Source organism: Balaenoptera physalus (genome assembly GCF_965194825.1).
Source record: "Balaenoptera physalus genome assembly, chromosome: 2".
Lineage (NCBI taxonomy): Eukaryota > Metazoa > Chordata > Mammalia > Artiodactyla > Balaenopteridae > Balaenoptera > Balaenoptera physalus.
The window spans coordinates 177,105,276-177,128,008 of NC_138883.1; the positions used below are offsets into that span (position 1 = coordinate 177,105,276).

General features: G+C 44.0%; 3 long non-coding RNA genes across 4 annotated transcripts in view; 1 reads left to right on the top strand and 2 right to left on the bottom strand.

Annotated features, from left to right (window-relative positions):
• Positions 1-21,550, bottom strand: part of LOC309656472 — a 382,613-nt gene extending 361,063 nt beyond the window's left edge. The window contains exon 1 of the long non-coding RNA XR_014261392.1: positions 14,349-21,550. This is a non-coding gene — a long non-coding RNA (uncharacterized lncRNA). The remainder of the gene's footprint in view (positions 1-14,348) is intronic.
• LOC309656466 overlaps positions 1-22,733 on the bottom strand; it is a 607,356-nt gene that overhangs the window by 393,676 nt on the left and 190,947 nt on the right. The gene's annotated exons all lie outside the window — the stretch shown is intronic.
• The window catches only part of LOC309656443, a 205,828-nt gene that overhangs the window by 96,369 nt on the left and 86,726 nt on the right, over positions 1-22,733 (top strand). Inside the window, exons 3-5 of one of the 2 annotated variants that reach the window (XR_014261336.1) lie at positions 110-5,439; positions 7,674-7,907; positions 10,780-10,860. This is a non-coding gene — a long non-coding RNA (uncharacterized lncRNA). Of the gene's footprint in view, positions 1-106; positions 5,440-7,673; positions 7,908-10,779; positions 10,861-22,733 lie in introns of both variants that reach the window. The other variant, XR_014261337.1, reaches the window with a different exon arrangement.

Sequence of the window (22,733 nt, forward strand, 5' to 3'; positions counted from 1 at the left end):
GGTGCCCTCTTCCACTTGGGGTACCTGCCAGGGATTCCCAGTCCCCCTCAGGACTGCAGTCTTCTCCTTCTTCAGGCCTCGCATGGTCTCTGCTTTCCCCCAACAGGAGAAGACCTCGGCACCGTGACCTCAGGGCCACACAGAAGATGCCTGCCCTTCCAGATCCTTCAATGGGGGACAAAGGCTTTCATTCCGCCAGCAGAGGTGGGGCTGCAGTGCGAACCAGAGCTTCCCAACCTCTGTGCCAGTTGTCAGTGTGTCGACAAACTGGTCCCCTCGGGTGTCGGGCACCTCGGCAGGGCCTGGAGCCTCCCTCCTCATCCCTCTCCGTGGTCCCTGAGATGGTACAAGTATTACCACTCCCTGTGACAGCCATGACATGCAGACAGTCTGAATGACAGCAGATCGTCCTAGTGAGGAGATCCTGGTGAGGATGGGCCCGAGTTCCGCAGGAGGCAACTCCGCCCCTCAGCTTTTTAGGCAGAGCATCACTACCGGCCGGAGGGGCGGCCGGGTGCAGGGCTGGGGGCTCTGCTCCATCCCCGGGGCGCCGGGCGGACCTGAGCCCTGTGGGCCCCACCGCGCTTTTGAAGTGGAAGGTTCCCCCATTATTCTAACCACCCCAGAATCCTCCCTGGCCGCTTTTCTTTTTCTCCAGTTTCACCCAAGGGTAGAGTTGGCCCCAGCCAGCATCATGCCCTCCCCCTTCTCTGGCCCTGTGCTGGGAACTCAGAAGCAGGTGTGGGAGCCCGTGGCTGTGCCCTTAGCCGCAGGTCACAGGGGACACGGCCTCCGTTAGCACGCCGCAGGAAGGCTCCAGAACTGACAACCACGCTCGGCTTTGGGGGGTTTACAAAACACATCCTGCCCCCCAAAAATTGCAGGGATATTTTAAAATTCAAATGGGTTATATTTTCTAAGCAAGAGCTACATTGCTTTCCCAAAAGCAGTTTTCAGACATTTCAAAAACTTTAGCTGGTGAGTCAAAAATCTCCTTTTACTCTTTCTGTTTTCTCTCGCTCTGAAAATACATACGTATGTATACATAAGCACACGCCACGCTTGGAGGCGTGTCTTCTAGGATGTAAATAACAAAGGAGAGTGTGGCGGTTGGAATCCTGGTGCTTGGAAGAGATGGGCCTGTGCTCTGCATCCCAGCACAGCGTTTAGCACGTTGTTACGTATGGAACGTCTGTTCCCTTCACGTGCACCCTCGTCTTCCCCTGCGCTCGCTGACCTGACCCGCGAGGCGGCTGGGCTGACGTCCCGCGCTCGCAGCACGTGCTTGGAGAGTTCCCAAGGCCGGCAAGTCAAATGTTGCGGCCAGGTCATCGCCCGTTTCCAGCAAAATGAGTTCCTATCCATTTAGGCCCGTCTTACTGCTCTTTGTTATAACTATTGCCAAGGAGAAACGAGCAGGTTTGGGTACCACAAGGCAAAATAATATTTGAGATTTTAACATATGCTTATTTCTTAATATTGTAAGCACCCTATTGTGATTTGGGGACTTTTGTGTTAGTCTTCGATCCTTCCCCCACAGAGTCCGGGAGGACTGGGTGCCCTGGCCTTGGCCTTGGGATGCGCGGTCTCACTCCCCGTGCACAGAGGCGGCGTCCTTTGCACACGGCGGGGCTGAGTGGAGGCTCCAAGCTCGTGTGGCCTGAGACATTCCATCGCAGAGGCTCTCCTAGCAACATGGCGATGCCAGCAAACCCAACAATGCCCTTTTGTCATTAGCTCTATAAAGCCTGTGGCATGAGTCTCACCAGAAAATTCAAAGGATATTTTGCAAGCGAAGAGCGATTTCCAGCTGAAGCTTTGAATCGGTTGCTTTCCTCCAATCTGCAAATACCAAACTGGACCGGCACCAGCTTGTCGCTTCAAGAGCAGGACGTACCCAAAGGAGGTGAGTCCGGACCGGCCCAGTCCTGGCTCTGGTTCGGGAACCACCTGTGTACCACCGGCAAGTCACTTAACTCTCTAGATCTCACTGCCCTCGTCTCCACGCATGGGCAGTTACTTCTTGACAGTGCCGGGTACTCGCTAACCGTCCAGGTTCCTGGGCTGACACCCGTTCTCCTGCTGCGTCAGAATCTCTGGGGCTGTGCTCCACAAACGTGACTTTCAACCAAAGGCAAATAGATGACGTTGCTGAACAATTGTAAAAGTGCTTAGGTAACTAGCTTTCTAATGTGTTTACTTGGCATAAAGAGGGCCAGTGCACACTTAGAATTGGCATGTTGTGTATATGGTGGGGAGCATGTTTTTCTCTAATAGATTTTAGAAAGGACTAAACCAACCCATTTTCTTTGCTGTTTCTGATTAGCTGTCCTCTATAACAGACTGTAAATCATGCACCCCTATCAGGAAAACACTTTTGAGCATGTGTTTCCAATATTGGCACTTTAAAAATATTGAATATTAATATCTATTTATATACTATATTGTGCTTTAGTAGGAACATATTATGAATATGTTCCTAATATTTAAAAAATGTTTTTAAAGGAAAAAAGTTGAAATAAGATTTAAGATTTTGATTAGTGAAAATTTTGGTTTAGTACTTTGTGATATAGCGAGATCAAAACCAATTTGTAAACAGCAAAGATTTACTGTATAGCACAGGGAACTATATTCAATATCTTGTAATAAATTATAATGGAAAAGAATAGAAAAAGAAGAATATAGATACATATATATATATATATATATTATATATATATATATATATATGTATGTATAACCAAATCACTTGGCTGTACACCTGAAACTAACACAATATTGTAAATCAACTTCAATAAAACAAACAAGAAACAAATTTCTGATGTTGGTTTTGAATTCGCTATCTTTTATTGCTTAGTTATAATAAATGAAAACATGCTTCACAAAGATATGTAGATTTAAGTGGAAGAAGTGCCCTTTTTTTCTGTACTTACTAAATTATGATACTGATTTTTTAATTCCCTCCACTAATTATCCCAAGGTTCCTTATGGGCTAGTAAATTTCCATTTTTTCTGAATGTCAAATTGATGTTGTTGAAAATTAGAAAGTGTGGCACTTTTTTACATTTCTAACAAACATATTTAAAATGTGATAAAATTCTTCATTTGGAAAAACTGGGGGCAGGTTCAAAAACTCTGTTTCCAGAATTTTTATGTTTGCAGATATGAGTTTTTACATTGTTTGTGACAGTAAAAGCCACGTAAATCAGAAACATTCTCAAACATCCAGTTTCAAAATGCTCTTTCCGTAGCATGAATTTCTTTCAAACGTTATTCCTTCCTCACTCAAAATAACATCATTCTCGCAAATGGACAGATTAAGCATATTTACGTTTTGGAAATGTCTGCCAGACTGTGTGTCAGCCCCTTATAACCACACCCCAAAAAAGCCAGCATATTTGGAACATTTGTATTTGTAAAAGAATAATGACCATTTCAAATTTAATCACGTTTTTAAGTGCTTTGCCATCAGATAACTTATAACCATCCGAGGGCACAAGAGATCTTCATGGTCATTCCCCTATTTCTTTTTTTTATGACATCCGGTAGCATTTGGGGGATCTCTGGTTCAGTGTTTTTGCTGCAGTGACATCCTTGTGACTGGTGCTGGCAACGAACGTCATGGGAGGGACCAGGTCTGGGCGTTTTCCTCGGTGTCCTTTCTTTCTTTTTTTTTTTTTTAATTTATTTATTTATTTATGGCTGTGTTGGGTCTTCGTTTCTGTGCCAGGGCTTTCTCCAGTTGTGGCGAGCGGGGGCCACTCTTCATCGCAGTGCGCGGGCCTCTCACTGTCACGGCCTCTCTTGTTGCGGAGCACAGGCTCCAGACGCGCAGGCTCAGTAGTTGTGACTCACGGGCCTAGTTGCTCCGCGGCATGTGGGATCTTCCCAGACCAGGGCTCGAACCCGTGTCCCCTGCATTGGCAGGCAGATTCTCAACCACTGCGCCACCAGGGAAGTCCCTTTCTTTTTTTAAATTCTGCCAAAGCTGCCACTCCATGGGTGGTTATACTTATATGGATACCACCCCACTCCCACTTCTTTTTTTTTTCTATCTTTATCTTCTCCTTCCAATTTTATTGAGATATACTTGACATACATCACTGTGTAAGTTTGAGGTGTACGGCATCATCATGTGACTTACATACATCATGAAAGGATAATCGCAATAAGTTTAGTAAACATCCGTCATCTCCTATAGATAAAAAATCAAAGAAATAGAAAAAATATTTTCTTTTCCTGGTGATGAGAACTTGTGTTAGGATTGACTCTCTAAACAAATTTCATATATAACACACAGCAGTGTTGATTCTACTTATCATGTTGTACATTGCATCCCTAGAACTTATTTATCTTATAACTGGGCGTTTGTACTTTTTGACCACCTTCATCTAATTAAAGAAGCCATACTTTGATGAGCATATATCTTTGTCTGGCACGTGTGTTCTTTGGCAGCCCATATGCAAGCATTTCTGCAGGTACTCCATTATTGAAACAATCCAGCCGCTCAGTTACGGAGTCGTGTTAGAAGGCTCTCAACTTTCCTTCTTCCGGCAATCAGCCCATAGTTTGTAATTTTTTCTAACACTTTGCTTGTGTCTTCTAAAGGGTCTCTAACTAAAGAGAGCGTTTTCATTTTTCATTATTGCTTTATGTAAATTATTTCTCTGCTGCAGTTTCTCTAACGGTGTATTTGCTATTAGATAAGAAATCTCAAAAGTGGCTTCTAAATATTATAAAAATTTAGTAAATTATTTTAAAATCCTGGATGGAGAATCACACAACCATACACTTCAAACAAAACAAGAGGCTTAGTTTTTTTATATTCTGGAATTTTAATTTTAATTTTTGTTTTGGAATTTTAATTTTAAATTGCTTGCTAACCATGATAATTTTGTTCTGTCGTCTTCTAATATAGCAAAGGAATGCTATACACTTAGGTCAGTGTTCATTGTTAACAATAATAGATGTAAAAAGCTATATTTCAAATAGACTTTTTGTAAAAACTTTTTAATTTGAGAGAATTTTAGATTTACAGAAGAATTGCTAAGATAGAACGAAGAATTCCCATATACCCTCCATTGCAGCTTCCTTTAATGTGGACGTCTGATATAACCATAGTAAATCCATCAAGGCTAAAAAATTAGCATTAATAAAGTATTATTAACTATAGACTTTATTTGAATTTCTCCAGTTCTTCCATTATTGCCCTTTTTTTCTGTTCCAGGATACCATGTCACCAAAAGAGTCAACAGCCAATGCCGCGTAATAATTTTGTGAAGATTTGTTTAGTTAAAACTAGATGATATTATTTGGCATTCCAGTTCACCAAGAAGAGCTCACTGCAAGTGTTACAAGATGCTGAAAGCAGAGGTGGCTTTGTCCCTTTCTTTCCTGCTGTGGAATTAGGACTCTGTTTTCCACTGGACCGGAAATAAGGTTGGTCTAGCTTGTGGGCCAAATAAGGGGCCAGTCTTAATATGTTTATTAAATGTTGGGGAAACTTTACTTCTTCCTTGCCTTTCCTTTTTGAAGACAAAAATTTGTGTCTGTAAAAATTCTCAAATTTCCTTTCTATAGCAAATGGCCCTGCTATAAAGAGAGGGCCAGGGTCTTTTGTACCCCCTGGGGCACCCACATCCCATTTCGGGGAACACTGCCCTATATTATATTCGTGCTCCTTTGGTGGTCCAGAGAATCAGCCCTAAACCCCTGCTCATATTAACAAGGGCTAAACTAGGAAAACTGGACAATTTCAGTGTCTTGTTCTGACATGTGCCTGAATTATGGTCTATAATAAACAATTATTGAGTAACCTATTAAGGCAGTGAGTACACCCAAATAAATTTCTCCAGGAAGCACCTCTTAGACCATCCCTCAACAAATTGTTAAAACTTCTGGTACTTTTGTCAGGGTGGTGTGGGGAAAACCTTTGGGGGGTGAGGACCGATAGCCCTGGGGCACCGTGTCAGTCACACCACAAACTCGTGTGACTAGAAATTGAATCCTCGATAGCTATGTCATTCACTTATTGAAGGAACAGATAATGTTGTGGATACTATTCTGTGCTGCCTGATCCCCCTTCAAGAAGGAGCGACTTCTCCCCCAGCTGCTGGGGATGTGCTAGAAGGCCCTTACCATCGACCCCCTTTGGGGATTGCCTCAGCTGAAGAAAAGTGCCTCACCCCAGGCCCACCTCCTCCCAGAACCAGCCAGCATCCAGTGCCCGATCCATGGGGCATGAAGGCCTGGCCCCTCCTCCCATCTTGGAGCAGCTCTGAGGGGCCATCCAGCTTCTGACTCCCCAGGGGTTGGCTTTGCTGGGAATCCGTCGCAGACCAACTTCTCCCTCCATCCAATCCTGCTTCCCCCTCCCCTCCACAGGATCACCCCCTAACAGATGTTCTGCACACGAGTCTCAGCTCAGAGAATCTGCTTCCCAGAAAACCCACCTGCCACATAGGGAAGTCAAACAAGCCAAAATAGTGTGCAAAGGAAAATAAGCACACCTGTGCTTGCGGATGCACCCAGAGATGGTCCTGAGTGTGTGAATGTGTACGTATAAAAAAAAAATACGTGTTTTGGGACTTCCCTGGTGGCACAGTGGTTAAGACTCCGCACTCCCAATGCAGGAGGCCCAGGTTTGATCCCTGGTCAGGGAACTAGATCCCACAGGCATGCCGCAGCTGAGAGTTCGCGTGCCACAACTAAGGAGCCCACGTGCTGCAACTAAGGAGCCAGCCTGCCGCAACCAAGACCCAGTGCAACCAAATAAATATTTTTAAAAAATGTGTGTATGTATATATGTGTTGGCCATTTTCTTAGAAAAATTGTAGCATCTTATGCTTTGTTATTTATATCATATTTTAAAATCTTAAAATTTATTTTTACATAGTGATACATAAAGTTTTAAAATTACTGCCTACTATGCCATTGTATGGACACACCGTGTAATAGCCACCATTTGAGTGCCGACTGTTTGCTGGGCACTCTTGCACCCTCTTTGTATTTATTCAACATATTTATGGAGAGCCTGTTATGTACCAGGCACTGTTCTAGGTGCTATGGATACTAGCAACTATTATCTCAGGCTTCACTTCAGCCTTAAAAATTAGCTACTGTGATTATCCCGATTTTACAGAGGAGAAAACTAAAGTTTAAGTAACTTGCCCAAGGTCACAGGATTAGTAAGTCATGGCACCAGAATCCATAACCAGGCAGCTGGTCTCCAGTGCTTCTGCTTTTAACCCCTCCACTAGCTCCCTCCCCGAGCCCCCTCCTGATGGGCAGTCAGACTACATGCAGCTGGCAGCTGCTATAAACAACGCTGCAGTGAACATCTTTTCTCATGTGTCTTTGGGTGCCGTTTCCCCACTTTTAAAAAGCACTGAGAAAGGGAAGCAGGTGAGCTCATTAGCTTACCGGATATCTGTTAGCAGTCCCAGGTCATTTTAAAAGGTGCCTTTCTCCAAAATTAGGGATTTAAGGAATCAAAAAATACTACGTTCCATTCTTAATATGAAAATCTTGGGTTAAGCCTTTGAAATACTTCCACGCAGGCCCTGTGTGTTGGATGCATATTTGCAGATAGGGTAATACCTGGATTACCATCGCCAGCATCCCTGGTGGGAAGTGGAATGTTTTTATTAAAATTTCTCTTGTTTGCGTTTCAGAAAAAAAATGAAAGCAGATCCACAAGCCAGGTCTGGTTTTAATCAGAGCATAATCTTTATGAGACAACGCAAGGCTGAGAATTTTTTAATCTGATATTTTGAAAGAAAAATCTGTGTTCCAAAATGATACAAACCAATCAGCCTTAGAAGAACGATGGAAAAAAGAAATCTCTTGCATAAAAGAGAAGCAGGAAATTCCAGAGAAGTTTCACAGGGAGGAGGGGAAAACCCAAGGTCTGTATCGCTATTTATGGGCTTATTTCTTTGTACAGGGTAATAACCTGGTTTTGTTGGACAACCAAAATTCAGTTTAGAGGGAATCACAGCATTCTCTCTCCCTGAAGTGAGAACATAACTGAACATATTACAAACCCACTCTGTGTCCCATGATCCATTGGCCCTTTAGATAAATATTTCGTCCTCTTTGGGGACTCTTCCCACTGTGGTCATAGATCCATCTCATATTAGATGATTTAATACCTTAGTAATTTGGAGCGTCTCTGTAGACATTGCTGAAATTTTTATATTTTCATGTACATTCCACTGATTGGGGGCAAAAGTCCTGATTGGCAGGACTTCAGGGTGAGTTGTTGAAATTTATAATCATTTTCATATAACGCTCGGCTAGAGTGGGGATAGTAAAATCTCAATCTTCCAATAAGCTGCAAAACTATTAATGGATTTCTAGGTCATGTTGTTCAGGGTTAACACTCAGTGGAATATATTTTCCATTAAATATGAAAGTGCTCCAAGTACGTTTTATACCAGGTGTGTTAACTTTACTGTTTCCTGGAGTGTCTATAATTTCAAAATTAATCAAGTCTTCTTTTATGTGCTTTTGCATGAATTCTGGCTTTCTTTTGAACAGTCATAATGACTCAAAGATGGAGACTAAAAATTGGCAAGAAAAAGCCAATAAAAGCATAAAGTCCAGAGTTTCAGAGAAATGAGATTTACCAAATGATATACAGTATAGTTCCCTCGACCAGAGCTTTCAATGTTAAATTTATTCGAAAATGCCTCATTTAGTGTTTATTTTTGCCAGTTTCATAGCAGGAATCAGATCACGAAGGTTCAATGAGCAAATCAAACACCATTTTAAAATTCATCCTTGGAGCATAGGCGTGTCTCTTCTCTTATTCCATTGTCTTATCTCTTTCCAAAGCAAGACATTTACATTTTTATGTGACTAAAATCGTCACATGTCAGAATACCGGAGGGCTTAAAACTCCAAATGTTTTGGCTTACACATTTCAATTTCCTAACTCCACTGCAAAAAGAAAAAGAACACTGGATAAATTAAAATAGCTGATGTTTTCCTATCATTAGTCTCCATTTATTCCTCTTTGCGTACATTATACGTGTTTACTCAGATAAATACAATTGCCTTTTCTTCGGTTGCTTAAATCTCTTTGTCTACGAAAAGTAGAAAGAGCTCATCCATTATTTAAGTTACTATTTCTATAACTGAATTAATACATACATCTACCTGAGCAAAGAGGTTGACAGAGTGAAGGTCCGCACAGAGGTTCCGCTTGAAGTCCCACTTGATCTCTGTATGGATACGTAATAGTGAAAGCACGTTGCCAGAAATACCAGGTTTTAGTGCTATGATGATGGCGTAAATGATACTGTAAGAGGAAGAAACCCTCAAATATTTTCAGCATTTAAAAGGATGTTCTCCTAGTTTAAAAGATGCCTCTCGGGCTTCCCTGGTGGCGCAGTGGTTGAGAATCTGCCTGCCAATGCAGGGGACACGGGTTCGAGCCCTGGTCTGGGAAGATCCCACATGCCGCGGAGCGACTAGGCCCGTGAGCTGCAATTGCTGAGCCTGCGCGTCTGGAGCCTGTGCTCCGCAACAAGAGAGGCCGTGACAGTGAGAGGCCCGCGCACCGCGATGAAGAGTGGCCCCCGCTCGCCGCAACTAGAGAAAGCCCTCGCACAGAAACGAAGACCCAACACAGCCAAAAATAAATAAATAAATAAATAAATAAAATTTAAAAAAAAAAAAAAAAAAAAAAAAAAAGATGCCTCTCTTACTCTCTTAATTCTCCAGGGCACAGAGCAGGAAGTCAGACCTGTTACGTTCTGCTTTGCTGAGCGTAGGTCAGACTGATGTATATCGATTGCCCTGGATTTTTCAGTATAAAAATTTGGAGTTTGAGCTTTCCTTCAAGTTATCAGTCCAACCTCACTCTGCCACTGCTTGGGTTCCCCCAACTTCAGTTTCCTGGCTCTGACCCACAGGATTTACACTGGCCCCACTGGCTGCTTCTGTGAAGGGAGGACAGAGAATTTCAGGGCAGCCCCGGACAGGAAGTCAGGGGGAAAACGTGAAGTTTACGAGAAAGTAGGGTCAGGCACTTGCCCCATAAGCCTCCACAGCTGAACCTGCATTCGTGTATTTGTTTCATAGATGAATTGACATACTTTAAGAGAAGATGTATTCTCTTCTGAAGTATTGCCTTGTACATTGCAGCTCATGGAAGATAGCCCTCTGTAATGGTAAAGTGAAAGCACACACACACCTGAGCTGTTGGCAACATGTATTTTTTTTTTTTTTTGGCTGTGTTGTGTCTTCGTTTCTGTGCAAGGGCTTTCTCTAGTTGCGGCGAGCGGGGGCCACTCTTCATCGCGGTGCATGGGCCTCTCACTATCGCGGCCTCGCTTGTTGGGAGCACAGGCTCCAGACGCGCAGGCTCAGTAGTTGTGGCTCACGGGCCTAGTTGCTCCGCAGCATGTGGGATCTTCCCAGACCAGGGCTTGAACCTGTGTCCCCTGCATTGGCAGGCAGATTCTCAACCACTGCGCCACCAGGGAAGCCCAACGTGTATTTTTAAAACAAATACATGGTAGGGGGAATGTGGGAAAGAGACAGAGAACAAAAGAACTGATCAGTAACAGGTGTCCTGCTTAGAGAGGTTCATTTAAGGAATTGGCCCATGTGATTGTGGAGATGGGCAAGTACAGCATTTACAGGGCAGCAGCAGGTAGGTTAGGCTGGGGCTCAGGCAAGAGTTAAGTTGCGATCTTGAGTCCAGAACCCACGGGGCAGGCTGGCAGGACTTGTGTGTGGAGTCTTGAGGCAAATTCCTTCTTCTTCCAGAACCCTCAGTGTCTGCTTCAACTGATCGGATGAGGCTCACCCGCATCATCAAGGGTAATCTCCCTCCAAAGTCAGCCGATTGTAAGTGTTGATCATATTGACAAAATATCTTCACAGCAACATCTAGACTAATGTTTGACCAAACAACTGAGCCCCATAGCCAGGCTGACACATAAAATTAACCCTTGCAGTATTTCCCCCAATTTTAAAGGAGGAGAGTGGGGCTTGAAGAAGGTAAGTAACTTGCTCGAGGTCAAACCATGAGAATGAAGTAATATCAAACTTTGTCCTGTGCAACCTCAGTGCTTGTGCTCTTAATCACAAACCCTGGCTGCCTGCTTAGATTAATTGCTAAATTAGGGAAGAAGCTCTAAAAGAGAGGCACTTGAACCTGGTAGGTTTTGATTTAAGGCAAGGGTTTGAAACACAGGGCAGACAAGATAGAGTAACAAGGACCAGATTTACCCTCTTGCCTGAAATAACTGGAAACAGAGATAATGTATATGAAACAAGAGTTTGAAAGACCCTGGATAGCGGGTAGTAAAGGGTAGCAATCCTTGAGAGACGAGAAGCAAACCGGGGTTGGGGTGGGGGACATCCAGTTGCCCCAGCCCTAAAGGAGGGTTTCCAAGCAGTGGGGCAGAGGGGGACACCCAGGCAGATCTCTGTGATCTCCCTGTGTTGAGGAGATAGCTGAGAGTCTAGGGAGGCCAAGGTGGCTAGAGTTAGTGGGAGAAGAGGGAGCCATGTGGAGAAAGCTTCTAGAAATATCCAGAGGGTCTCCCCTGAGGCTTCAGCTGACAACCTATCAGCAAGCGTGTGTGAGGAAACTCCTGAGGCTGGGGAAAGAACCACCCAAGAGATAAAAGTAAATACTCTCCGGAGATAACACAGGGCCAGAGCAAAAGCATAATTCATGGAGATCCACGCGTTTGCCTTGGTGGTGAGGCAAAATTAGACCTGGACTACATTCTCTCTGGTTCTGCCCAACAAACCTTAAAAGCAAACTTGAAAGGACTGAACCATTTCCAAGTAATTTAACTGTGCTCTGGAGTAGAGTTCAGGAATAGTTCGAGGAATGCAAAAATAGGTAGTACCCAACAAGGTAAAATTCACAGTGTCTGGCATCCAATCTAGATTACTAGGCATGCAGAGCAACAGAAAATTTTGACCCGTAATCAGAGGAAGAAATAAGCTCATGGAAACTGATACACAGATGACATAGGTGATGGAATTAGTGGGCAAAGATATTTAATAGTTATTATATCTGTATTCAGTGTGTTCAAGAAATTGGAGGAAAGATCATGCATGATTAGCAGAGACACGGAAAACATAAGATACAAACGGAAATTCTATGAAAACTACAATATCTGAGCCTAGAAACACACTGAATGGGATCAAAAGAGATTAGACATGGCAGAGAAAAAGATTAGTGAATTGGAAGACTCAGCAATAGAAAGTAAATACAATGGAACATGGAGAGAAAGACTGGAAACAGTAAACTATCTGTGCACTCTGGGACAGCTTCAAGTGGTCTAATGTATGTGCACTTGGAGATCCTAGTCTCAGCAAACTAGGCATTGAAGGGAATTCTACTTGATAAAGGTTATCAAAGGAAAATGTATAGCTAGCCTCCTATGTACGGTGAAGGACCGAACACCTTCCCCTGAAGATTAGAAACAAGACAAGGATGTTCACTCACCACCTGTATTCAGTATCGTACTGGAGGTTCTAACCAGATCCATCGATAAGGCAAGAAAAACAAAGAAAAGCCATCTTAATTGGAAAAGAAGTAAAACCATTTTTATGCATTGATGACGTTATCATCTATATAGAAAATCTTATAGAATCTGCAAAAAAAAGCCAAAAGAACCGATAAGTGGCTTTAGGAAGGTTGCAGGATGTAAAATCAATATACAAAGATCTGTTATTTCCAAATACTACTAATGAACAGTTCGCTATTGACACTTTTAAAAATTCCATTTACAATAGCATTAAAAAGTGTTATATTCCTAGGGATAAATCTGGCAAAACATGATTAAGGTCTGCACATTTAAAACTACAAAACATTGCTGAGAGAAATGAAATACCTAAATAAATGGAGTGATTTACCAGTTTCATGGGTCAGATAACTCAATATACCGAATATGTCAAATTTCCCCCAAATTAATCTGTAGAAAAAAATGCATTCCCAATCAGAATCCTTTTTGTATAAACTGACAAGCTGATTCTGAAATTCATTTGGAAATATGAAGAACCTAGGGAAATCAAAACAACTTTGAAAAACAGGAGGAAAGCTTTCATACTCCTTTACTTTGATATTTATTATAAAACTACAGTAATTAAGATACTGTGGTATTGGCATCAAGATAAGTAAATAGATTAGTGGAACAGAATAGAGTAATTAAAATAGCATGATATTGGTGTCAAGACAGACAATAAGATCAATAGAAAAGAATGGAGAGTCCAGAAATAGACTCACATTGATAAGGTCAATTTTTTTTTTTTTTTTGGCCTAATCCTTGGGTTTAAAGTTCAGGGCTGCAGGTAAGGGGCAGAGTGGCGAGGCCGGTACAAATGGTAACAGTGGCAAGGAACGCAGCTGGCATTGGCAGGAGCCCGTGCTGGGGTGTTGCAATGCCTATGTCTTGGTATCCTGGCTCTCTCTTTCTGGTTTTCTTTCTTTTGGTAGGTGTCCTGTGGGATACACCGGAGACAGGTGTCAGCATTTCTCAATGGTCAACTTCTCTAGTATGTCTCTTTACACAGGTGTAAAGATAATTCAGAAGAAAATATAATGTTTTCAACTAACGCAGATGAAACAGTTGGATATTCTTATGCAAAAAATAATTCCAGTCCAATCCTGGCACTTATATGAAAAGTAAGTCAAAATGGATTGGAGACCTAGCTGTAAAAACTAAAATTACAAAATTTCTAGAAGAAAACACAGGAGAAAATCTTTGTGGCCTCAGGTTAGGCAAAGATTTTTTTACATTCAACGGCAAAAGAATAACACACACACATAGAAAATTGGTAAATCGGACTGCATCAAAATTAAGAAATGTTGTTCAAAGGGCACTGTTAAAAAATGAAAAGATAAGCCAGAGAGTAGAAGAAAATGCTTATAAATCACATATCTGATAAAGAACTGGTATCCACAATATATTAATAACTCCCAAAACTCAGCAATAAGAAAACAAACAACTGTATTTTTTAAATGAGCAAAAGATTTGAACATACAATTCATCAGAGAAGATATACAGACTGCAAATAAACACATGAAAAGATACTCAACATCATTATGCACTATGGAAATGTACATTAAAACCATAGTGAGATACTGTTGTGTGCCTATTTGTACGTCTATAGTTAAAAAGACTGACCCTGTGAATTGCTGGTTAGGATGCGAATGAACTAGACCTCTGACACACAATGTAAAATGGCACAAATACCTGGAAAACAGTTTGACACTTTCTTTTTATAAATTTATTTATTTATTTATTTATTTATGGCTGTGTTGGGTCTTCGTTTCTGTGCGAGGGCTTTCTCTAGTTGCGGCAAGCGGGGACCACTCTTCATCGCGGTGCGCGGGCCTCTCACTATTGCGGCCTCTCTTGTTGCGGAGCACAGGCTCCAGATGCGCAGGCTCAGTAGTTGTGGCTCACGGGCATAGTTGCTCCGCGGCATGTGGGATCTTCCCAGACCAGGGCTCGAACCCATGTCCCCTGCATTAGCAGGCAGATTCTCAACCACTGCGCCACCAGGGAAGCCCTGACACTTTCTTAAATAGTTATAAACATACACTTTCCATAAGATCCAGGCTTTCTCCTTCTGGATATTTATCTAGGTGAAATAAATGCCTATGTCCATACAAAGACTTGTATACAAATATTTATAGCAGACTTGTTTGTAATAGCCTTAATTAATTAATTAATTAACTAATTAATTAAAACAAAACCAAGAACAATCCAAATGGTTATCATCAGGTGAATGGATAAACAAATTGTGGCACATCCATACAATGGAATAGTACTCAGCAATAAAAAAGGAACGAACTGTTGATACATGGAAGGACATGGATGAAGCTCAAAATAATCATGCTGGTGAAGAAGCCAAACAAAACTCAGCACAGACTGTATGATCCCATTCATACCGTACTAGAAAATGTAACCTGACCTCTGGGGACAGAAAGCAGGTGGGTGGTTCCCTGGATTGGGAGGAGGGGGTGGGAGAGTGATTGCAAAGGGTCAGGTGGACAGTTTGGGGGGTTGGGCATGTTGACCACTTTGTGGGGCGGTTTCGTGGATGCACACATATGTCAGCATTTCAAATTGTACACTTTTAAAACACACCATATACTGTTTGTTCATTGTACCTGAAGCAACGTGGCGTTGGCCCTGCGATCGGAAGAGGCAAGACTGAGGCAGGAAGACCACTCAGGAAGACGCTGAGAAATCCACATCGTCCTTACACCTAGAACCCGCCTTACAGGAACCAATTTTACATAAATAACTCTAATGTAAACATAAGAATTCTGGTCTGTTAGGGGTGAATTCATTTGTAGGAAAGTAAGAGCTAGTAGTGAGTAAGCAAAGCCTAAGCCAGTACATTTGGGGCTTTGGTGCTCCTTACAGAAGGACCCCTGGCTCCTGCTGCCCTGTCACCCGTCACCTGGGTGCCTTTGTGCAGTGCACAGGCCGCACAGCCATCCACAGCAGCCCTGATCCTATAGACCACGTGGTGTGATAGAAACAGCACTGACCAGCAAATCTTGGCTCTGCCATTAACCGTGTGGCCTTTGGTGAATCACCTAAAAGTCCTCATACCTTAGCTTCTTCATCTTGGATTCTGGCCCTTTGGGGCTTGGTTGAGATAAGGACTATGGTTAGGCTTTAAAAACAGGCATGGGCCCCATCAACCTGTTCTGACCAGAGGTGAGGGGAGAGAGGCTGGTCTGGAGTTCAGGTATTAACATTCCCCTAATGATAGGAACATCCCCGGACTCTTTATTAATCTTTATTAAGATACGCATTAAGCTACTAAACAGGGCTGTCTTGGATCAAACTGTGAGAGACGTGTTCCCATTTCTGTCCCCACTGCTACCTTCTGGAGCCTTTTTCTGTACAAGCATCACACCCAGTTCCCCCTGTCACCCCCTCAGCGGCCCAGGGCCCACTGGGAATTCCTTCCCAGCGAGGTTTGCTACCCTGAATTCCCAAGTCAATCCATTCCTTGCTTCCATCTTTCCATCCTTTCAGTGTGTAGATCACAGTTGGGAGGCATGAGGCTTACTAAATGGATTCATGCTCAGGTTGGTATATATGACTAGGGCTAGCTCTCTTAACCTTAACCTTTCAAGAGACACTTATTTTAAACGAGATGCTCATTTACTCCAAGGAATGACTTTCTAATGGTGGAATTTGATATCAAGTAGCTAGCTCTTTGGGCATGGGATTGAAGGAGTGTCTCTCGAAACAAATCTCCACGTTTAGTGCATCCAAATTTCCAAAATGATCTCCAAAATGTTAAGCCATTTACGCTGACTTTTCAACAAGATAAGTTTCTTTCTGTATATCTGCTACAAACTCTGCACAGGAAATAATGGAATCAAATATGGATTTTTTTTAATGTAAGAAACTGATACACTGATTGAAGGCTGCTGTCACAGTGTTTCAGATGCTGCTAGTGGCTGAAGTTCAAGTTGGTAGTTCCAGTAATTTAGCTCGATATACTTGTCAGTGATCTAGAGGATGAAGTGAATGGCAGTGTGAAAGAATTTGCTGATGACACAAAAGCGTTTAGGTTGGTACGAGCTAGGAGGGTTGTGAGGACCTTAAGATGGCTCTAATAAATTGGATGACGGAACAAACACGAAGACTGATCACGTTTTACAGAGAAGGCCAAAAGGTAATAGATATTGAAAGAAATAATTTAAGCTCTACAGAATTTAAGCAGTACACACCGATGGACTTGGAATTTATGTTAGTTTCAAAAGGAAAAGACTTGCTGTAGGAATCAAATTAATAAAAACATTTCAGTAAAGCTATCTAATCTGCAGTGGTCCTGAAAAAAGGCCAAAAGAGTCTAGGTATGTACTCAGAAAATGCAGGGAAAAATACAGGAAAACATGAGGTGGTTGGGCCTGGGTGCCACCCTGCTGACTTGGCCCTGATGTGTTCCTCCTGTTACCCTCAGCCCCAGAAAATGAATCAACATCTGTCTAAAGCAATAGTCCCCGAAGTATGATCCCCAGACTGGCAGCGGTGGGATGACCTGGCAACTTATTAGAAATGCACATTTATTAAGGCCCCATCCCCAATATACTAAATCAGAAATTTTGGTGGAGGAACACAGCAATCTGTATTTTAATAAGCCCCCCAGGAGATTCTGATTCATGCTGAAGTTTGAGAACCACTGGTCTAAACCAGTTGTGATAATCCCATTCCCCTTTGCCAATGATTACATTAAGGATAAGAATGAACTCCCTTCAGGTCATTGAGATACAAGTGAAAGCCTGCTGGAGGATTTTAAGAAAGGTATTTCTCTCGGATGAAAAGAGGAAAGACATTGCAGCCTTTGGCCTTAGTTCTGTGAAGATGTGATGTCTGGAGCTTCAGCATCCATCTTGTGGCTACGAGGAGGCATGGCTGAGGACCACAGAGCAAAAAGATCATGTTTTTGTGCCACAGAATTAGCCAACCTTCCCATGACTCGACATCCAGGATGTCTGGCTATGTGAGAAAAGAAACCTCACTTTTGGTCAGATATGCTATTCCTTGCATCTGAAAGCATCCCCACAAAAGCACATCCCTTTCTTCTCCACTGTGGTACAGGAAGCAAACCTGAAGAGGTAAATGTTCAGAAATAGTGAAAAAAAAAACAAAAACCCAGATCTCAGCCCTTTCACCTGAACACGAGAGAGCTACATTCCCTAACCTTAAAGCAAGTGTATTTTTGAGCCTCTCTGCTCTTATATACTGTATTAGTATAACAAATATTTACTTTTCTCATAGTTATCTGTAAAGCGTCTTTAGTAACAGAGCTATGTGCAAACATAAAAAAAAATCCCTCGTGGGGTCTGCACACCATCCATCCAGTTCAGGGCTGTGTGACTGAAAGATACACAGGGAGGAAAGTTTGAAGGTGTGATCGTTCTTGATCGCAACCTTGGAAAGTTAAAGTTGCACACAGTGCACTTTCATTTCGCCCGCATCCCGTTATGAATGACCATTTACGAATCTGCTCAGCTCTGCATGTTGTTAGTCCTACTATGAACTAAGAGGTCACGCAGTGGACGCACACCCCAGCCCAAGGACCGCTTTCATGGGAAATAAAATGCCAAGACAGCTGTATGGGTGGAAACCTACACTTAGAGGAGGCAAACGGCATCTCCTGCCGACTGTGTCTTCACACCTTGGCAACACACGTTCGTGGGCCTGTGAGCAAAGTCACGACGAAGAGGGCAGAGAGTGTGAGAATCAGCCCGGTGAATGCATCCTTTTCTGTGCCATCCAGCGTAACCTCCGACAAACTTTTAACAGTGAAGCCCCTCAAGTGACTAACTGCAAACCCAGGTGGGGTTGTCATCATGCCCTGTAGGTCAGGAAGATTGGGCTTTACAGGACTGACAGCAGGAATTGTTCCAAAACCAACTGTCCTCCTCGGAGAATTCCCTGTCAGCTGTCAGAGAAGGCTGGCTCTGTTGAATTCAGCCCTCGAGGAGTGCAAAGGGGAGAGAAGAGCTCTCAGAGACAAAAAGCAGACCTCGCAGGACTTTACGGCTTAAGACCAATACCTTCCCCTGCCCTCGGAGCCATTAAGGAAGCCAGCAGCATCTGGAGCCCAGATGTTCCGAGCAGATCTCCCTCTGGGCAGAGGCTGGCCTAGTCTGCCCTGGAGCTCAGAGCAGGTCACGAGAGAAAGTAGTCTTGCCCCGGCCAGGGAAGTGGAAGTGCAGCTCCTGGTCACGTCTTTATCCAGGCTGGAGCCTTGGGTTCAAGGTTTCTCCCATTTCCTACCCTTGGAAGGCAAGGCAATTCCTGTTGCCTGGTGGAGTGAGGATAAAATGGGACAGGGGGTGCGAAGAGCACTGATTGTGTGGCTTATAAAATCCCCGTGGCAGAAAACACTGTTGTGAACGCACCCAAACCTATTTCTCAGATTCCTTGGCAGCTAGGTGGGGTCATGTGACCGAGTCTTGGCCAATGGGATGCAGGTGGAAGTGACGTGCACCACTTCTGGGCCTGGCCCAGGAAACACACCTGGGCCATCTCACTATCCCACTCCCTGGGCTTCTGGTCACGTGCATAGGATCCAGCAGACAAACCCCCAGCTGAAGGGGATGGGGGTCCACTCGATGGCAGGAGCTCAGATCCCTGATCAGCTTCACAGGAGGCCACCTGCCTAGCGGTCTCAGATTGTGCTGGAATGCAAAATAAAGCTCTGATTGTGCTCAACCATCTCAGAGTTTGTTGTCCTATCATGCGTTGTTTACCCTGCTTAATGCAGGCTCGGAATGTGTCCCAGAGAAAGCAGTGGAGAGGGTGACTGGAACCTGGGGCAGGGGTGGGGAGCCAGGGGTAGCAAATACATTTAGAGAGATGGCTCACAATGTCCAGGTGGCATGTGGTCTGCCGCTCACTCAATGATCCTCCCTTATCAATGCTTTTATGCTCTGGATGAACCTCTGTGAGGCTGCCCGGGTGCCCCTCCCCTCCGGCTGGCTGTCAGGATCTATACAGACAGCCAAGGAGGCATATTAAACAGACCTCAGGGAGTTCAGGATCTGAAAGAAATTAGCCCAGGCAAATCGCCACCGAGTAAATTTTTCTTTTTTAGAAGACAACGTTGGCAAACACAAGCCACACCATCTCTCGAAACCTGTGTGTTCACTGCCCTTGCATGCGTCCATGGTGGATGGTTGACAAGTGTAGGGATGGTTGGTGAATGTACAGCAGGTTAATATCAATTTTCATTGGCTTGGTAATTAACCTGTGAGATTTTTTTCTATATGAGCTCTACAGTGTTCTTATTCCAGAGATGGCAATCATTTTAGATAAATATTTTCATGCAAAAGATTCTGCCAGATATTTTTTGTGCATGAATAACCTGATCTGAACAAATTCATTTCTGATCCTCAGATATTACCTCACTTATTTTGGTATTTTTATTGTGGCAAAATATACATAGCATAAATTTACCATTTTACCAATTCTTAAGTGTACAATTCAGTGGCATTCATTACATTCACAGTGTTGTACAGCCATTATCACTGTATATTTCTCAAACTTTCTCATCATCCCAAATAGAACCTCTCAAAACAATTAAGTAATAATTTCCCCTTCCCCCCTTCCTCCAGCCCCTAGTAAACTCTGATCTATTTTCTGTCTCTAAGAATTTTCCTGTTCTAGATATTTCATGTAAGTGGAATCACAAAATATGTGTCCTCTTGTGTCTTCTGTTACTTAGCATAATATTTTCAAGGTCTATCCATGTTGTATCATGCATCAGAACATCATTCCTTTTTACAGCTGCATAATTTTCCATCGTATACATACACTTTGCTTATCCATTCATTTGTTGATGGACATTGGGTTGCTTCCACCTTTTGGCTATTGTGAGTAATGCTGCTATGAAGATGGGTGTATAAGTATCTTTTCCAGTTCCTACTTTCAATTCTTTTGGGCATATACCTAGGAGCAGAATTGCTGGGTCATACAGTAATTCTACACTTAGCTTTTTGAGAAACTACCAAACTGTTTTGCATAGCAAACCTGCAAGATTTTAAAAACCCAGATTAAAGAAAAAATGTAGAAGAAGGCTCTTGTTATGCCATGGGGATGCCTGCGTGATGAGTGCCAGCTGCGTCTGGAGCCCTCATTAGCACAGAGCACATACCTCTCGGCCCAGCTCTCTCTAGGCAATCGCATTAAAGCCTTCACACCTGAGTGACTCCTCTATACAGAGGTAAATTGCCAAGAAGCTGATAAAGCTGAGCTTCAGAGCCCCTCACTTGCCCTGACTCCTTCCAAAGCCCTGGGAAGGGCCCTTACCATATGGTAATTTGTTGTTGTTTTTTTTAATTTGCAAAAGTAAGAGATTTGAAGCAAAATCAGTTAAGACCACTGTCTCTTTTCACTCTAACTCCCCCTTATATTGGGTGGTGTTGGGATGCCCGTGGGCATCTGGGAGAATGTTGATGATTTATTCCGGAAGCCACTGGAAGAAAAGACTCCCAGTTTTTGAGTCAAGTAAGCCTCCAAATAGCTATTGAATGACACTGCAGAGAGCTGGGTTAAGAGCTTAAGATGGTTGAGACCTGGCTCCTGCCCTCTGGGAGCTTCCAGACTCAGCGGGGATGGGAAACACATTAACATTTACAATAAAAGTCAGAACTTGCAAAATGCCATAACAGTGTGTGATGGGTGCAACGCAGGGAGAGATGGCATTGAAAGCGTTTGTGAGTGGGTCCACCTGGGATGGACCTGGAGGGTACCTTTCCCCCAGCAGAGAGTGGACTAGTGGAAATCAAGGCCCTAAAGGCAGGAACGCCCAGGCTCTAAAGACATGAAACTGCAAAGGAAATTTGGGACCACGTTTCAGAGCAGGGGTCAGCCAATTGTCTCTATGAAGGGATAAATCGTATTTTAGGCGTTTCAAGCCACGTGATCTCCGTCACAATGACTCAGCTCTGCCGTCAGAGCACGGACGCAGCTATAAACAATATGTAAATGCTGGGTGTGGCTGCGTGCCAATAAAACTTTATTTACACAAACAGGCAGCAGGCCAGGGCACGCAGCTAAGGAAACTCCAGGCCGTGAGAAGCCACTGGAAGTCTGTGAGCAGGAGAATGACATTGTAACACGACCAAAGGTGTGTATTTGGAAAAGAAATTTGGTTATAGGGTAATCCTTGAGTTGGAGGATGTGGAATTGAGTGTGGAAATAATTGCTGAGAGGCTTTTAGAGTGTCTGGGGTCAGAGGCTGGGATTGGGGCATTGCAAACAGGAGCTAGAAGGCCAGTTTGGTAGGGCAGGGGATCTTTTTGGTTGTAGAGAGAAATGGAGAGAGAGCTGGATTAGAAACGGGGCCTGGGGGACTGGGATTTAGGGGGTCTGCAGGGGAAGCTTGTGAGCAATGAGGGGCTTTGGGGTTGGATAGGCCCCTGGATGGGCTCTGCACTCTGGGTGGAGTGGTTGGGCACCTGGCGCCAGGTGACTGAGGCCCCTTCCTGCCGCCCAAGGCCACGTGGGACACGGCTGCCACGGGCCCCCGTGTCACCCCCAAGGCTCGGAGCAGACAGCGCCTGGCGCTCCGTGAGTCTGGCCGAGCCTGGGCTCCGGGTGAGCCACGCCCTGGATCGCTGGGCCACTGGACACCTCTGAGGAGAGCCCAGGCAGAGCCATTGCCGCCCCGCCCGAGGCGGGCGGAGGCCGTGCCGAGTGACCGCGGCTGCCGGGTGGGTGGGCCCGGCTGCTTTCCAATCACACGGCGCTCCAGACTAGACGAGGCTGTGTCTCTCGGAAAGCATGTATGCGGGGTCAGGGTGAGTCCAGAGGAGGTCAGGCCTCGCGGAAATCGCAGCAGCCAGTCAGGTTACAGAATTCCTAGCATCCGGGGGACTCTGTGTGCGACCCAGTGGCCCGTCAGGCACACATTCTGGAGACTCGAACGCATTTAAAGAGAGCAGGGGATTCTGAAAGAAAATGTGCCGTTTCACCGCGAATATCTCGTCATTTCTCCCAGGAACGTAATATAATACCCTTCTGGAAAAATCATCTGAAGGTTGGGTTTTTGCCTGGGTCCTATAGCGAGCCCTCTCCCCGCTGCTCTGCGTGCTGAGACAATTTAGTTGAAAAGGAGCCGCCTTAGAATTTGCCACATTTATGTTTGACAAAGAGGCAGTTTACTCACTCGTTGCATGCTTTCTTGCTGAGATGCGAGCGTGAGGTTGG